Raw genomic sequence first — 13758 nt, 5'->3', positions numbered from 1 at the left:
TGTGGTGCTGAGGGAGGGATGAATACCAAGTGCTAAAACACTACAGATCCAAGAGTTCTAGAAACTCCGACTCCAATCTGAAAATTAAGGGGAAGTCAATCATTTCCCAAAGCCCCTAATTAATGACATTCTTCATAGGGGAATGAAATTCAGTCTACGCAAATGACCTAGCTTTAATGGCAGCCAGTCATAAATCAGAGAACAGTTATCAACTGAGGTTGGAGTTGGTTACAAATCAGCAATCACCATAAAATTTCCTGTTTGCTGTGACCTGATTATCATATCTACCCAGCTAATGGGAGAGCTGAAAGCATAATAAATTACAATCTATATTTTCCTCTTTTTAATCACCCCCTCCCCCCTGCTTTCAGAGCTCAGTAGATTTTCCATCCACCCATCCGTTACTCTGCGGGCAGGATGCTCAGCGGTGGTGGGAGGGGGTTCCCACACTCCAGCCTGAGTCGAGGGTAGATCGTCTGGGGCCTTTCCCCGACCTCCTATGTCCATGGGGAGAGCAGATGGGAGACACGTTTCTTCCACAGCCTCCACCCAGAAAGGGGCAGGAGCCGCTTCAATCAGTTTGGCACTCTCTCAGGTCTCTGGGCAGCAGATTCTGTGCTCTCTTCAAGGAGCAGTCAGACAATTTTAGTCCTTAATGGAAGGGGAGGGAAGAAAGGAGAGAGGGAAGGAGGGAGGGAGGAAGGAAGGGAAAAGGGGAGAGATGGAGGGCGGGTTCCACAAAGAGGCTGCATACACCACACAACATTAGTGCAGGAAAAACCTGGGAGATCCAGGACCCCGGAGTCCCAGACTTGGCACCTCCTGTGTAGGGGGAAGAAGAGACTGGAAATGAGGTGAAGAGGAAGGACGCGGAGGAGGAACAGGAGCCTGCAGCAGTGAGAGGAAGAAGAATAAAGGAGGAGGAGGAGGAGAGGACAAGTCAGTGCAGTAGCAGGAGGAAGGTGGGGATCCTGGGCCACAGGGGAAAGGAGAAGGGAAGAAGGAGGCGTGGAGAGTAGGAGGAAGAGTGGGGAGAAGTAAGGTTTCAGAGCAGAAATTGGGGATGAGTAGAGGGGCTGGGGTTGGGAGGAGAAGTGGTGGGGAGGGGAGAGGCATTGGGGAAAGGAAAGATGGGGAGAGAGAGAGTCAATGAGGAGAGGAGAGGTGATAGAGAGGGGAAAGCCTGAGGAGAACAGAGAGGTGGTGGGGAAGGGAAAGGCAGTGGGGAAGGGAAAGATGGTCTGTGATGGTCTGTGAGCTACTAGAGGGCAGGGGCCCCTTCCTGGCATCTTAATAATGATGACATTTGTTAAGCGCTTACTATGTGCAAAGCACTGTTCTAAGCACTGGGGAGGATACTAGGTGATCAGGTTGTCCCACGTGAGACTCACAGTCTTAATCCCCATTTTACAGATGAGGTAACTGAGGCACAGAGAAGGTAAGTGACTTGCCCAAAGTCACACAGCTGATAAGTGGCAGAGCGGGGATTAGAACCCATGACTTCTGGCTCCCAAGCCTGGGCTCTTTCCACTAAGCCACACATCTTCTGTTCTCCCCCAGTTCCTAGAACAGTGCTCTGCCCTTCCAGGTTCTCCCTCAGCGCCGATGACTCTAATTGAAGGTGGAAATGCTGATTTAGCAATAAGCTTTATTCCATTCATCATCCACTGAAACAGAATAACAAGAGAAGAGTTCCCTGCCTACTGGTCCACCCAGAACCATTTTGGGGCCTCGTTGACCAGGCTCAGTCTGAACACCGATGTCTATGTTGGAGCCTCAGGAATTGCTACGCAGAAGACTCTCTTGTGCCGTCTCTGACCTGTCAAAACATTTCTGCTGAAGTGTGGCTGAGGAGAAAGGCTCAAGGAGACTTTCCTTTGTAGACATTCTGGGCTCATTTTTTTTTTACCCTTCGAATCTCTGGCCTGAAAGTTTGGGAATGGCTCCCTACACTTCTCCAAGTAATTTAATATTTGAAGTTGTCTTAAAAAGTTGGAGCACCAGACTAATAGCTGAATTTCCATAATGCTGTCAGAGATGAATAGTGATCACTGTGGCACTGATATCAGTAATTCTTCTCAAAAGCAATTAAACCTGGCACTGCTATCGTTACCTAATATGTTTATATCGGCCATCATAATTGTTTTTCTAAGCCATAAATTTTGCAAGTTAATTATAAACAAATTGCTCTGCTCAATTAATGGGCATCACCAATACCGCAGCTCGAATGTGGATGAGAAGGAGAGCGGATTGGCATCATGATGTGGCTGGTGAATGGTGCCAGACAGAATCACTACCCCCGCTGCTCTCTGGAAACTGAGGAGGGAATACACTATAATGATGAACAGACATATACCCTGCCCACAACGAGATTACCCTAGAAAAGATGTCGCTAAACATTGCCTGGGCCTCCAATTACAAATGGTGATTTGGATTCTTGCAATGCAAAAACAAATTACAGAAAAAACTTATGCTAAGGGTAACCAGTGCAGATACAAGGATAATGCTAATAATAACAATAATAATAATAATAATAACTGTTTGACATTTAGTATATGCCAAGCACTTTACTAAGTGCTGGGGTAGATACAAGATCATAAGGACCCACATGGAGCTCCCAGTTTAAGTAGGAAGGAGAATTGGTATTGAATCCCCATTTTGCAGATGAGGTGACTGAGGCCCAGGGATGTGAAGTGACTTTCCCATATTGCACAGCAGGCAAGTAGTGGAGCTGGGATTAGAACCCAGGTCGTCTGTCTCCCAGGCCTGTGCTCTATTCACTGGGCCACACTGCTACTCTACGTGGATGCTACGTAATGATGAAAACAGACGTGCTCTATCCACTGGGCCACACCGCTACTCTACGTGGATTCTACATAATGATGAAAACAGAGCTATGAGAAGAACAGCCACGGTATTTCTTCACCTGCCAGTTGGGGGAATCAATATCCCAGCACTAAGAGAAACTAAAGTAGCAAATGAGAGATGACAGCGCACAACTCCTCAGAATGACCGTTCTGGAGGGTCAGGTCTGCAAATCAGACAATCGCTAATCTTGGCCTCCCAAATCTACCTGGAGATGTAATGACCATCTGGTGACACTTCACTGGCCCCTGAATCATAAGAGCTTTTCCACCCTTTTAAGGGCGTATAATCCATTCAGCTGAAAAGCACTCACTCCTCAGTGGTTCCCTCCCCTCCACTTACAAACATGCCTGAATTTCTCCTATCCTAAAAGATCCTCCCTTACCAATAATCCCTAGATCATGTCCTCTCTCCTGCCTGGAATGCCCTTCCATTTTATATCCAACACTCTTCCATCTTCAAATATATATATTTTTTAAATAGTACCTTGTAATAATAATAATAATGATGATGGTATTTGTTAAGTGCTTACTATGTGCCAAGTACTGTTCCAATCACTGGGGCAAATACAAAGTAATCAGGTTGGAAAAGGACCCTCTCCCATGGGGGACTCACAGTCTTAATCCTCATATTGCAGATGAGGTAACTGAGGCACAGAGAAGTTAAGTGACTTGTCCAAAGTCACACAGCAGACTAGTGACAGAGGCGGGATTAGAGCCCATGTCTTCTTGACGCTCAAGCCTGCACTCTTGCCACTAGGCCATGTAGCTTCTTGTGTAGTGAGAAGCACTTGTTATGTACCAAGCACTGTACAAAGCACAGATATGGTCCCTGTCCCACATGGGACTCACAGTCTCGGTAGGAAGAAGTAGGATTTAATCCCCATTTTACAGATGTGGAAACCAAGGAACAGAGAAGTGAAGTGACTTGTTCAAGGTCACACAATAGACAGGTAGTGGAGCTAGGCTACATTGCCATTCTAGGAGTGTGGAAATCCCACTGGGAAATCCCACTGTCTCCCCCTTCTAGACTGTGAGCCCTCTGTTGAGTAGGGACCGTTTCTTTGTGATTGAAGACTGAGAAAGGGGTTAAGAACATCAGCGAATAAAAGTAGACCTCTGGCTCAGCTTACTCAGGTGATGATTTCAGCAGCAATTTCTGATGAGGCTATCATTAAATCCACCTGGAGATAGAAGATACAGTATAAAAGTTAGACCATAGCACACTCCTTGGTCTCAAAGCAGCGTCAGTAATAGCTCCACTGGGATTCATCAATCCAAAGCAAAATCCTTTCTTGCCCCCAGCATACCTGGGCAGGTGCTTCGACCAGTGTATTCCTCCCCAGGAAAGCCAACCCACCTCTCCCTGTAGAAAATGGGTTGCCCGAAAGTCAGTGTTAAACCAGAATTCCCAGAAAGGCCGGCTACCTTAGAACATGGAGAACTTCCTGGGCTCCCTGCTTCATGGGGCTACTAGGAATAGCCGACTCCACCATCCAGTTTGAGAAGTAGCATGGCCTAGTGGATAGAGCACACACCTGGGAGTCCGCAGGACCTGAGTTCTAATCCTGGCTCTGCCATTTGTCTTGTGTGTGACCTCTGTCTAGTCACTTCACTTCTCTGTGCCTCAGTGACCTCATCTGTAAAATGAGCATTAAGACTGTGAGCCCCATTTGGGACATTGATTGTGCCCAACCTGATTAGCTTCTATCAACCCCAGTGTTCAGTACATTGCCTGGCACATGGTAAGCACTTGACAAATTCCATTAAAAAAAAACTCAGAGAAGGAAAACAAACTTTCCATAGTCACACAGAGAAAAAGTGGTTCAGCCAAGGAGTCGGTCCTGCGTCTATACCCCAATATCCACTCATCATCAGCAACAATTACTGAGTGCTTACTGTGTGCAGAGTACTGAGCTAAGTGCTTTGGAGAATACAATATAACAGGGTAGATAGACATGTTCCCAGCCCGCAACGAGATTACATTCGCTCTTGTCCCTTGTTTTTGTCTGGATGGGTTGTCCCAGGGCTGTCTGCCATGCTGGTTCCCGTCCACTCCCTTGGGTGGACCCCCAAGCCAGGAATCTGCTGGCCACAAGGGGCCCTGGCATTCCTGGATGGCAATTGTATTTATGGGCACTTCCTTAGCACAGAGCACTGTACTAAGTGCTTGGGAGAGTACAATACAACAATAAATAGACACATTCCCTGCCCACAGTGAGTTTACAGTCTGGAGGGGGAGACGGACGTGAATATAAACAAATAAGTGACAAACATATGCATAAGCACTGTGGGGCTGGGGGTGTGTGAATAATAATAATAATAATAATGGTTTTATTATTATTAAAGAGTAAGTCGGGGGATACAGAAAAATATGGAACGCTTCATGAATCTGCCTGTTATCCTTGTGCAGGGGCCATTCTAATCTTCTCTGCATCGTTCCAATTTTAGAGCCGAGGGCTAGAGGCTCTGACGTTGGGTCAAGCTGGATGGTTTCAGAGGCAGGGATTTGATTCCCCACAGGCAGAGGAAGACATTCTTCACTATTGCAGCAACGTGACCTAGTGGAAGGACCACAGGCCTAGGAGTCAGATGACCCGGGTTCTAATCTTGACTCTGTCACTTGTCTGCCGTGTGACCTTGGGCAAGGCACTTCACTTCTCTGGGCCTCAGTCTCCTCATCTGTAAAATGGGAATCAAAACCTTTTCTCTCCTTCGTAGACTGTGAGCCCCATGTGGGCAAAGACTGTGTCCCACCTGATGATCTTGTATCTACCCCAGCGCTTAGTTCAGTGCTTGTTACACAGAAAGTGCCTAACCAATAACACCATTATTATCCTGCCTAGAGCAGGTTCACAAAGAAGAGACGTCATCAGGGGCTCAGGGGTGTTTCCCAGAAAACTATATACATATATTAGTTATTAGTTAAATTGTACTCTAGAAATATTTAAATGACTTGATTTCCACTCTGCATTCGAGTTCAAAAACAGTTTAAGGCAACATATTGGGACTTTAAAGTGTAAATTACTTCTTTCCCAGCTGAGGCTGGAATCAGGGCTTTTCCATGAGATGGGACATTTGTACATGCGACACTGTTACCCGTTGCTACTTTAATTCGCCTGGACAGAATAATGAACTCAGATCGCAGAAGTGAGGCAGGCTCGGTTGCGTGCGGTTTCTTGGGAATTCTGCTAGAATGAAAAAATATGGATTTTTTTTTCTGAGATAGAAATTTGAGCCTTTTAAAAACATTTTTTAGATTACAGAAAATAGCCCTCAATCAAATGAAAGCAGTGATGGATGGGGGAAGATTTAGTGGCCACATTTTCAGAGCAACGAGAGTCCTCAAAGGGCCATGTGAGAAAACCAGCTAAGTCCTCAGGGCTTCAGGTGTCTGAAATTCCTCTTCAACCACTGACATTTTCTTTAGCCACAGAAATAGATTTCTTCCTGAATCTGAGAAGCAGCATGATCTAGTGGAAAGATCACGGGCTTGGAAGTCAGAAGGACCCCTCTGGACTGTGAGTTTGTTGTGGGTGGGGAATGTGTTTGCTTATTGTTATAGTGTATTCTCCCAAGCACTTAGTATGGTGCTCTGCATTTGGTGAGCACTCAATGAACACAATTGATTATGGGCTGAATGAATGAACGGACCAGGGTTCTAATGTCGGCTCTGCCATTTGTCTGCTGTGCGACCTTGAATGAGTCACTTTGCTTCTTTGGGCCTCAGTAAACCTCATCTGTAAAATGAGGATTAAGACTGTGAGTCCCATGTAGGACATGGACTCTATCTATCGCAGAGCTTAGTACAGTGCCTGGTACACAGGAAGCGCTTAACAAGTACCATTAAAAAAAAAATTAAAAAAAAAACACTGCTCCTGGGTGGACTGACTGTGCACGTTTCAGGTGAGGCAGGAGAAGGTTTTCTGGCTCTCAAGCAAAGGTGGAACTTCAGGGCTGAAAAAGAGAAACATCATGCATTGGTTTGCCTCTGTTGCTGCTACTAGGCCTCTTCGGTGTCTGTGTTTCAGAGAATCATCAACAATTGGCTCCTCTGAGAGACCTCAAGCTGTTTCCCCCCTGAAGGTTGAACTGGAAGAGAGGGTAGAGAGAAGAGAAGCGGAGGAGCCTTTATTGTTCTAGAAAACAGCCTACATTAGCAGGCTACAGGGTAAACAGCTGTCTGTGTCAAACTCCAGGAAACAGAGACTGAACAGGACAGAGGAAGACTGCAGAAAACACGTGTTTGTCCCCGAGGAGCCCCTGCAGTCAGTAAATTGTATTTACCGAGCTCTTACAGTGTGAAAAGCACAGTATTAAGTGCTTGGGAGAGCACAATACAATAATTAATAGACTCATTCCCTGTCCACAATGAGCTTAAAGTCTAGAGGGGAAGCCTGTGAGCAACGAGCCGTAGCAGAGGAGTGATGCAGGTGTTGAGTTTGAAAACAACCCTTTTGTGGGTGGCGGGAGGCGGGTGACATGGAGGAAGGGGAACATCTGTCCCTTGTTGTATTGTCAACACACACAAATTATCCAGATAATTAGACTAAGAGCCCCACGTGAAACAGGGACTGTGTCTGATCTGATTATCCTGTACTTACCCCAGCGCTGAGTACAGGGGTTAGCATGTAGTACATGCTTAACCAACATCATTATTATTATTATTACTGTTATCATCTTAGACTGTGAGTCCCATATGGGATGAAGACTGTGCTGACCTGATTATCTTCTATCTACTCTAGCACCTAGTAAAGTGTTTGGTACATAGTAAGCATTTAGCAAATATTACGATGATGATGATGAAGAAGAATTAGACTCAACACCAGGGCTGACCTCAAACAGCATGCAGATTAAGCAACTAATCTCAGGCATACAATCAGAGAGGTAGTACCAGTTACAGAGAGGGGACAGAACAACCTGGGAAAAGTGGCAGGTAAACATCTGAAAGTATTCAGCCACCTGCAAGTAGGATGAAATAGCTCTGTAGTGAGGCAGGGGGCCACCGGTGCCCGCCCCCCTGGATTTTCTCTTCCCTTAAAATCACGGGAGCTGGCCAGGTCAGCCATCACCCAGAGCAGGCTGTGGGGTCTTGGAAGCAGATATCATAATGATAATAATAATAATAATAACAGTAATAAGCATTTACTATGTGTCATTCATTCAATTGTATTTATTGAGTGCTTACTATGTACACAGCACTGTACTAAGCGCTTGGAAGGTACAATTCAGCAACAGATAGAGACAATCCCTACCTAACAACGGGCTCACAGTCTAGAAGGGGGAGACAGACAACGAAACAATAACATCAATAACATCCAAATAGATAAATAAAGAGAATCTATTAATAAAATAAATAGAATAATAAGTATGTACAAATATATACACAAGTGCTGTGAGGCGGAGAAGGGGGTACAGTTCTAAGCACCAAGGTAGATACAAGTTAATCAGATTGGACGCGGTCCCTGTCCCACATGGGGCTCACAGTCTTATCCCCATTTTACAGGTAATAATAATAATAATGGTATTTGTTAAGCACTTACTATGTGCCAAGAACTGTTCTAAGCACTGAGGTAGATACAAGGTGATTAGGCTGGACACAGTCCCTCTTCCACACAGGGCTCACAGTCTCAATCTCCATTTTACAGGTGAGGGAGCTAAGGCCCAGAGAAGTGAAGTGACCTATCACACAGCAAACAAGTGGTGGTGGCAGGATTAGAATCCATGACCTTCTGACTCCCAGGCTCTTGCTCTATAAACTATGCCAACTTGAAGCTCAGAGAAGTGAAGTGGCTTGCCCAAGGTCACACAGCGGACAAGTGGCGCAGACGGAATTAGAACCCGGATCCTTCTGACTCTCAGACCTGTGCTCTATCCTCTAGGCCGGCCATGCTGCTTCCACTGCCTCATCAGTCGCTGATCAACCAAGCTTCCCATTCATTCACTCATTCATTCATTCAATCATATTTATTGAGCGCTTACTACGTGCAGAGCACTGTACTAAGCACTTGGGAAGTACAAGTTGACAACATATAGAGATGGTCCCTACTCAACAGTGGGCTCACAGTCTAGAAGGGGGAGACAGAGAACAAAGCAAAACATATTAACAAAATAAAATAAATAGAATAAATACGTACAGCCCAAGAGTAGCCACCCAGACCCTGACTGTGGGTCAGGGGCTCGGTGGCGACTTCCACCGAGCTCCACAGTGTCCATGCTGGCCACAGCTAGGCCAGACAGGTGATGGCCCTGCTACCACCTCTGATTGTCCACAGGAAGATACTCTTCTCTAGCCAGAGGAATGCCATTCAATGCTAATGAGAAACACTGTGACTGTATGAATACAGCCCAGGCCGAGAGTCAGAGGTCCTGAGTTCTAATGCCGACTCCGCCACATATCTGCTATGTGACCTTGAGCAAGTCACTTCACTTTTCTGGGCCTGTTACCTCATCTGTAAAATGGGGGTGAAGGCTGTGAGCCCCACGTGGGTCACGGACTGTGTCCAACTTGATAAACTTGTATCTACCTCAGCGCTTAGGACAGTGCCTTGCATATAGTAAGTGCTTAAAAAATGCCATTAAAAAAATGCCAGTGAGAAGCAGTGTGGCCTAGAGGATAAAGCCTGGGCCTGGGACACAGAGTACCTGAATTCTGAATTCTGATCCCGGATCTGCCACTTGTCTGCTGTGTGACCATGGTGTGTGACTTCACTTCTTTGGGCCTTAGTTACCTCTTCTGTAAAATGGAGATTAAGACTGAAAGCCCAATGTGGGATATGGACTGTGTTCATTCATTCAATCATATTTATTGAACACCTACTGTGTGGAGAGCACTGTACTAGGCACTTGGAAAGTACAAGTTGGCAACATATAGAGACGGTCCCTACCCAACAACGGGCTCACAGTCCAGAAGACTGTGTTCAAACTGATTAGCTTGTATCTACCTCGGTGCTTAGAACAGTGTGTGACACATAGTAAGTGCTTAACAAATACCATAAAAAAAACACCGGGCCCTGGGGCCACACAGTCACCTTCCTCCAGGAAAGCACCTGGAACAGTCACTTCCCATTGAAAAAGAGCAGTTCATTTCCATTTGGAGCAGGGTAAAATATTGCTGATTCTCAAAGAGCTACCCAAGACATAGCACTTTTCCAGAGGTTGTGGGCACTTTTCCAGAGGTCGCTAGCTAGGTCAGACCTGTCCAGCCCTTCCTCCCAGATTAGTAACCCAGACCCGAACAGCCAGGCCCACAGATAATGCCTGAGGGAAGTGCTCAAGCGCTTAGTACAGTGCTCTGCACAGAGTAAGCGCTTAATAAATGCGATTGAATTAATTGAATGAAAGAAGCCGTTTGGCTCCTTATTCTGTTGTAGGGTTTTGGGGGTGTTTTATGGTATTTGTTAAACACTATGTACCAGACACTGTAGTAAGCGCAAGGGTAGATACAAGCTAATCATGTTGGTCACAGTCCCTGTCCCACATGGGGCTCACAGTCTTAATCCCATTTTACAGGTGAGGGAACTGAGGCAGAGAAACTAAGAGACCGAGGTCACACAGCCGACAAGTCGTGGATCAGGAATTAGAACCCGAGTCCAAAGAATTAGAACCCAAGTCCTTCTGACTCTCAGGCCTGGGCTCTGTCATCTAGGCCACACTGCTCCTCTAGGTCACCCTGCTTCACAGGGATCCTGTGTGATAGGTCAGCATTTCTAAGGGATAGCAATAATAATAATTGTGGTGTCTGTGTATGTGCCAGGCACTGTACTAAGCGCTGGGATGGATACAAGCAAATCGAGTTGGACACAGTCCTGCCCATCTCCCGGACACATCTACATCTAGTATCCCTCACTGCAGACTTCTGGGTGTTCAGCTCGTGTTAACTGCAAAGCTTTGGTCAAAGCCTCCCTCACCAAACCCCAACAACCCCTAGTTGACATGACCCAAACTGGGTTTGGAAGCTTCCCCTAAGATGGGGGAAGGTATTCTATTCCAGTGGTTCTCTGTGGTTTGGGCCGAGGTTAAATGTGAGGAAAATAGTCCCCAGAATCTTCACTTTCTTTTAGGAAGTTTGGGCTGATCTTCATTTGCCACATGCACAGGTGATGGATGAAAACTTCCATCTTTAAAAATTACATTTACACTCTGCCCCAGAGGCCTGACCCTTCTTGGTCCCCAGATGGGATCAAATTGTCTGGACCATTTAAGGCCTGCTACTAAAGCCTGCCACTAGCTGGCATTGACATTATTTGTCTGAGAAATTGCCCAGCATTCAGTGCTGAGGTTTAAACTTGACAGGTGTCACTGAACGGCTTTGCCAGGTGCACAGCCTTGATTTCCTGGCATGCTCAGACATGTATCTCAGCTTTCAGGCTTCCCAGAGGAAGGAAGAGCCTATTAAGGTTTCACCTTTCAGTCTTCAGAGCTCTGTCAGGGAAGGCTGCACTTTGGGAATTGAACTGCCCATTCACAGAAGAATCAGGGAAAAAGCCAAGCTTCCAGAACCTTCCTGAGTATTTTAGGGCAACCCTCTCCCAAGTCTCCTCACCTCTTGCCACACCGTGGGCGGGATTGACCCTGTAATCAAGCCAAACTGACCTGAGGTAGCCCCTGGAGGCTTAGAATCATTACCATTTTTTATGGTATTTGTTAAGCGCTTACTATGTGCCAGGCACTGAACTAAACACTGGGTTAGATACAAGTTAAACAGGTGGTAGACAGCCTACATCCCACATGGGGCTTTTAATTCCCATTTTATAGATGAGGGAAGTGAGGCCCAAAGAAGTGAAGTGACTCCACCAAGTTCACACAGAAGACAAGTAGCAGAGCTGGGATTAGAACCCAGGTCCTTCTGACTACCAAGCATGTGCTCTATCCACCAAGCCATGCTGCTTCTCAATCAATCAATCAATCAATCAATCAATCATATTTATTGAGCGCTTACTATGTGCAGAGCACTGTACTAAGCGCTTGGGAAGTACAAATTGGCAACACATAGAGACAGTCCCTACCCAACAGTGGGCTCACAGTCTAAAAGGGGGAGACAGAGAACAGAACCAAACATACCAACAAAATAAAATAGGATAGAAATGTACAAGTAAAATAAATAAATAAATAAATAAATAAATAGAGTAATAAATATGTACAACCATATATACATATATACAGGTGCTATGGGGAAGGGAAGGAGGTAAGATGGGGGGATGGAGAGGGAGACGAGGGGGAGAGGAAGGAAGGGGCTCAGTCTGGGAAGGCCTCCTGGAGGAGGTGAGCTCTCAGCAGGGCCTTGAAGGGAGGAAGAGAGCTAGCTTGGCGGAGGGGCAGAGGGAGGGCATTCCAGGCCAGGGGGATGACGTGGGCCGGGGGTCGACGGCAGGACAGGCGAGAACAAGGTACGGTGAGGAGATTAGCGGTGGAGGAGCGGAGGTTGTGGGCTGGGCAGTAGAAGGAGAGAAGGGAGGTGAGGTAGGAGGGGGCGAGGTGATGGAGAGCCTTGAAGCCCAGGGTGAGGAGTTTCTGCCTGATGCGCAGATTGATTGGTAGCCACTGGAGATTTTTGAGGAGGGGAGTAATATGCCCAGAGCGTTTCTGGACAAAAATAATCCGGGCAGCAGCATGAAGTATGGATTGAAGTGGAGAGAGACACGAGGATGGGAGATCAGAGAGAAGGCTGGTGCAGTAGTCCAGACGGGATAGGATGAGAGCTTGAATGAGCAGGGTAGCAGTTTGGATGGAGAGGAAAGGGCGGATCTTGGCAATGTTGCGGAGCTGAGACCGGCAGGTTTTGGTGACGGCTTGGATGTGAGGGGTGAATGAGAGAGCGGAGTCGAGGACGACACCAAGGTTGCGGGCTTGTGAGACGGGAAGGATGGTAGTGCCGTCAACAGAGATGGGAAAGTCAGGGAGAGGACAAGGTTTGGGAGGGAAGACAAGGAGCTCAGTCTTCGACATGTTGAGCTTTAGGTGGCAGGCGGACATCCAGATGGAGATGTCCTGAAGGCAGGAGGAGATGCGAGCCTGGAGGGAGGGGGAGAGAGCAGGGGCAGAGATGTAGATCTGGGTGTCATCAGCGTAGAGATGATAGTTGAAGCCATGGGAGCGAATGAGGTCACCAAGGGATTGAGAACAGAAGGGGACCAAGCACTGAACCTTGGGGAACCCCCACAGTAAGGGGATGGGAGGGGGAGGAGGAGCCTGCAAAAGAGACTGAGAAAGAACGACCGGAGAGATAAGAGGAGAACCAGGAGAGGACGGAGTCTGTGAAGCCAAGGTCAGATAGCGTGTTGAGGAGAAGGGGGTGGTCCACAGTGTCAAAGGCAGCTGAGAGGTCGAGGAGGATTAGGACAGAATATGAGCCGTTGGATTTGGCAAGCAGGAGGTCATTGGTGACCTTTGAGAGGGCAGTTTCCGTGGAATGAAGGGGACGGAAGCCAGACTGGAGGGGGTCGAGGAGAGAGTTGTCGTTGAGGAATTCTAGGCAGCGCGTGTAGACAACTCGTTCAAGGAGTTTGGAAAGGAATGGTAGGAGGGATATGGGACGATAACTAGAAGGTGAGGTGGGGTCAAGAGAGGGTTTTTTTAGGATGGGAGAGACATGGGCATGTTTGAAGGCAGAGGGGAAGGAACCAGTGGAGAGTGAGCGGCTGAAGATGGAAGTTAAGGAGGGGAGAAGGGATGGAGCGAGAGATTTCATAAGATGAGAGGGAATGGGGTCAGAAGCACAGGTGGCCGGAGTAGCACTTGAGAGGAGGGAGGAGAGTTCCTCTGAGGATATCGCTGGGAAGGATGGGAGAGTAGCAGAGAGTGTTGAGAGTCGGGGGGATGGAGAAAGGGGGGAAGAGACTTTGGGGAGGTCGGACCTGATGGATTTAATTTTGTTAATGAAGTAGGAGGCCAG

The 13758-nt window shown here is 47.1% G+C and overlaps 1 non-coding gene across 1 annotated transcript; it reads right to left on the bottom strand.

The window, feature by feature from the left end:
• Positions 1–5232: 5232 nt before the first annotated feature.
• LOC119944425 lies at positions 5233–5335 on the bottom strand. Its single transcript, XR_005455903.1, has one exon. It is a non-coding gene; the product is annotated as a U6 spliceosomal RNA (small nuclear RNA).
• Between the last annotated feature and the right edge of the window lie 8423 nt (positions 5336–13758).

The sequence above is a fragment of the Tachyglossus aculeatus genome, chromosome 22 (genome assembly GCF_015852505.1).
Source record: "Tachyglossus aculeatus isolate mTacAcu1 chromosome 22, mTacAcu1.pri, whole genome shotgun sequence".
NCBI classification, from domain to species: Eukaryota; Metazoa; Chordata; class Mammalia; order Monotremata; family Tachyglossidae; genus Tachyglossus; species Tachyglossus aculeatus.
Note: the sequence above shows the minus strand (reverse complement) of the source record. Positions and strands in the feature narration are given on the sequence as shown.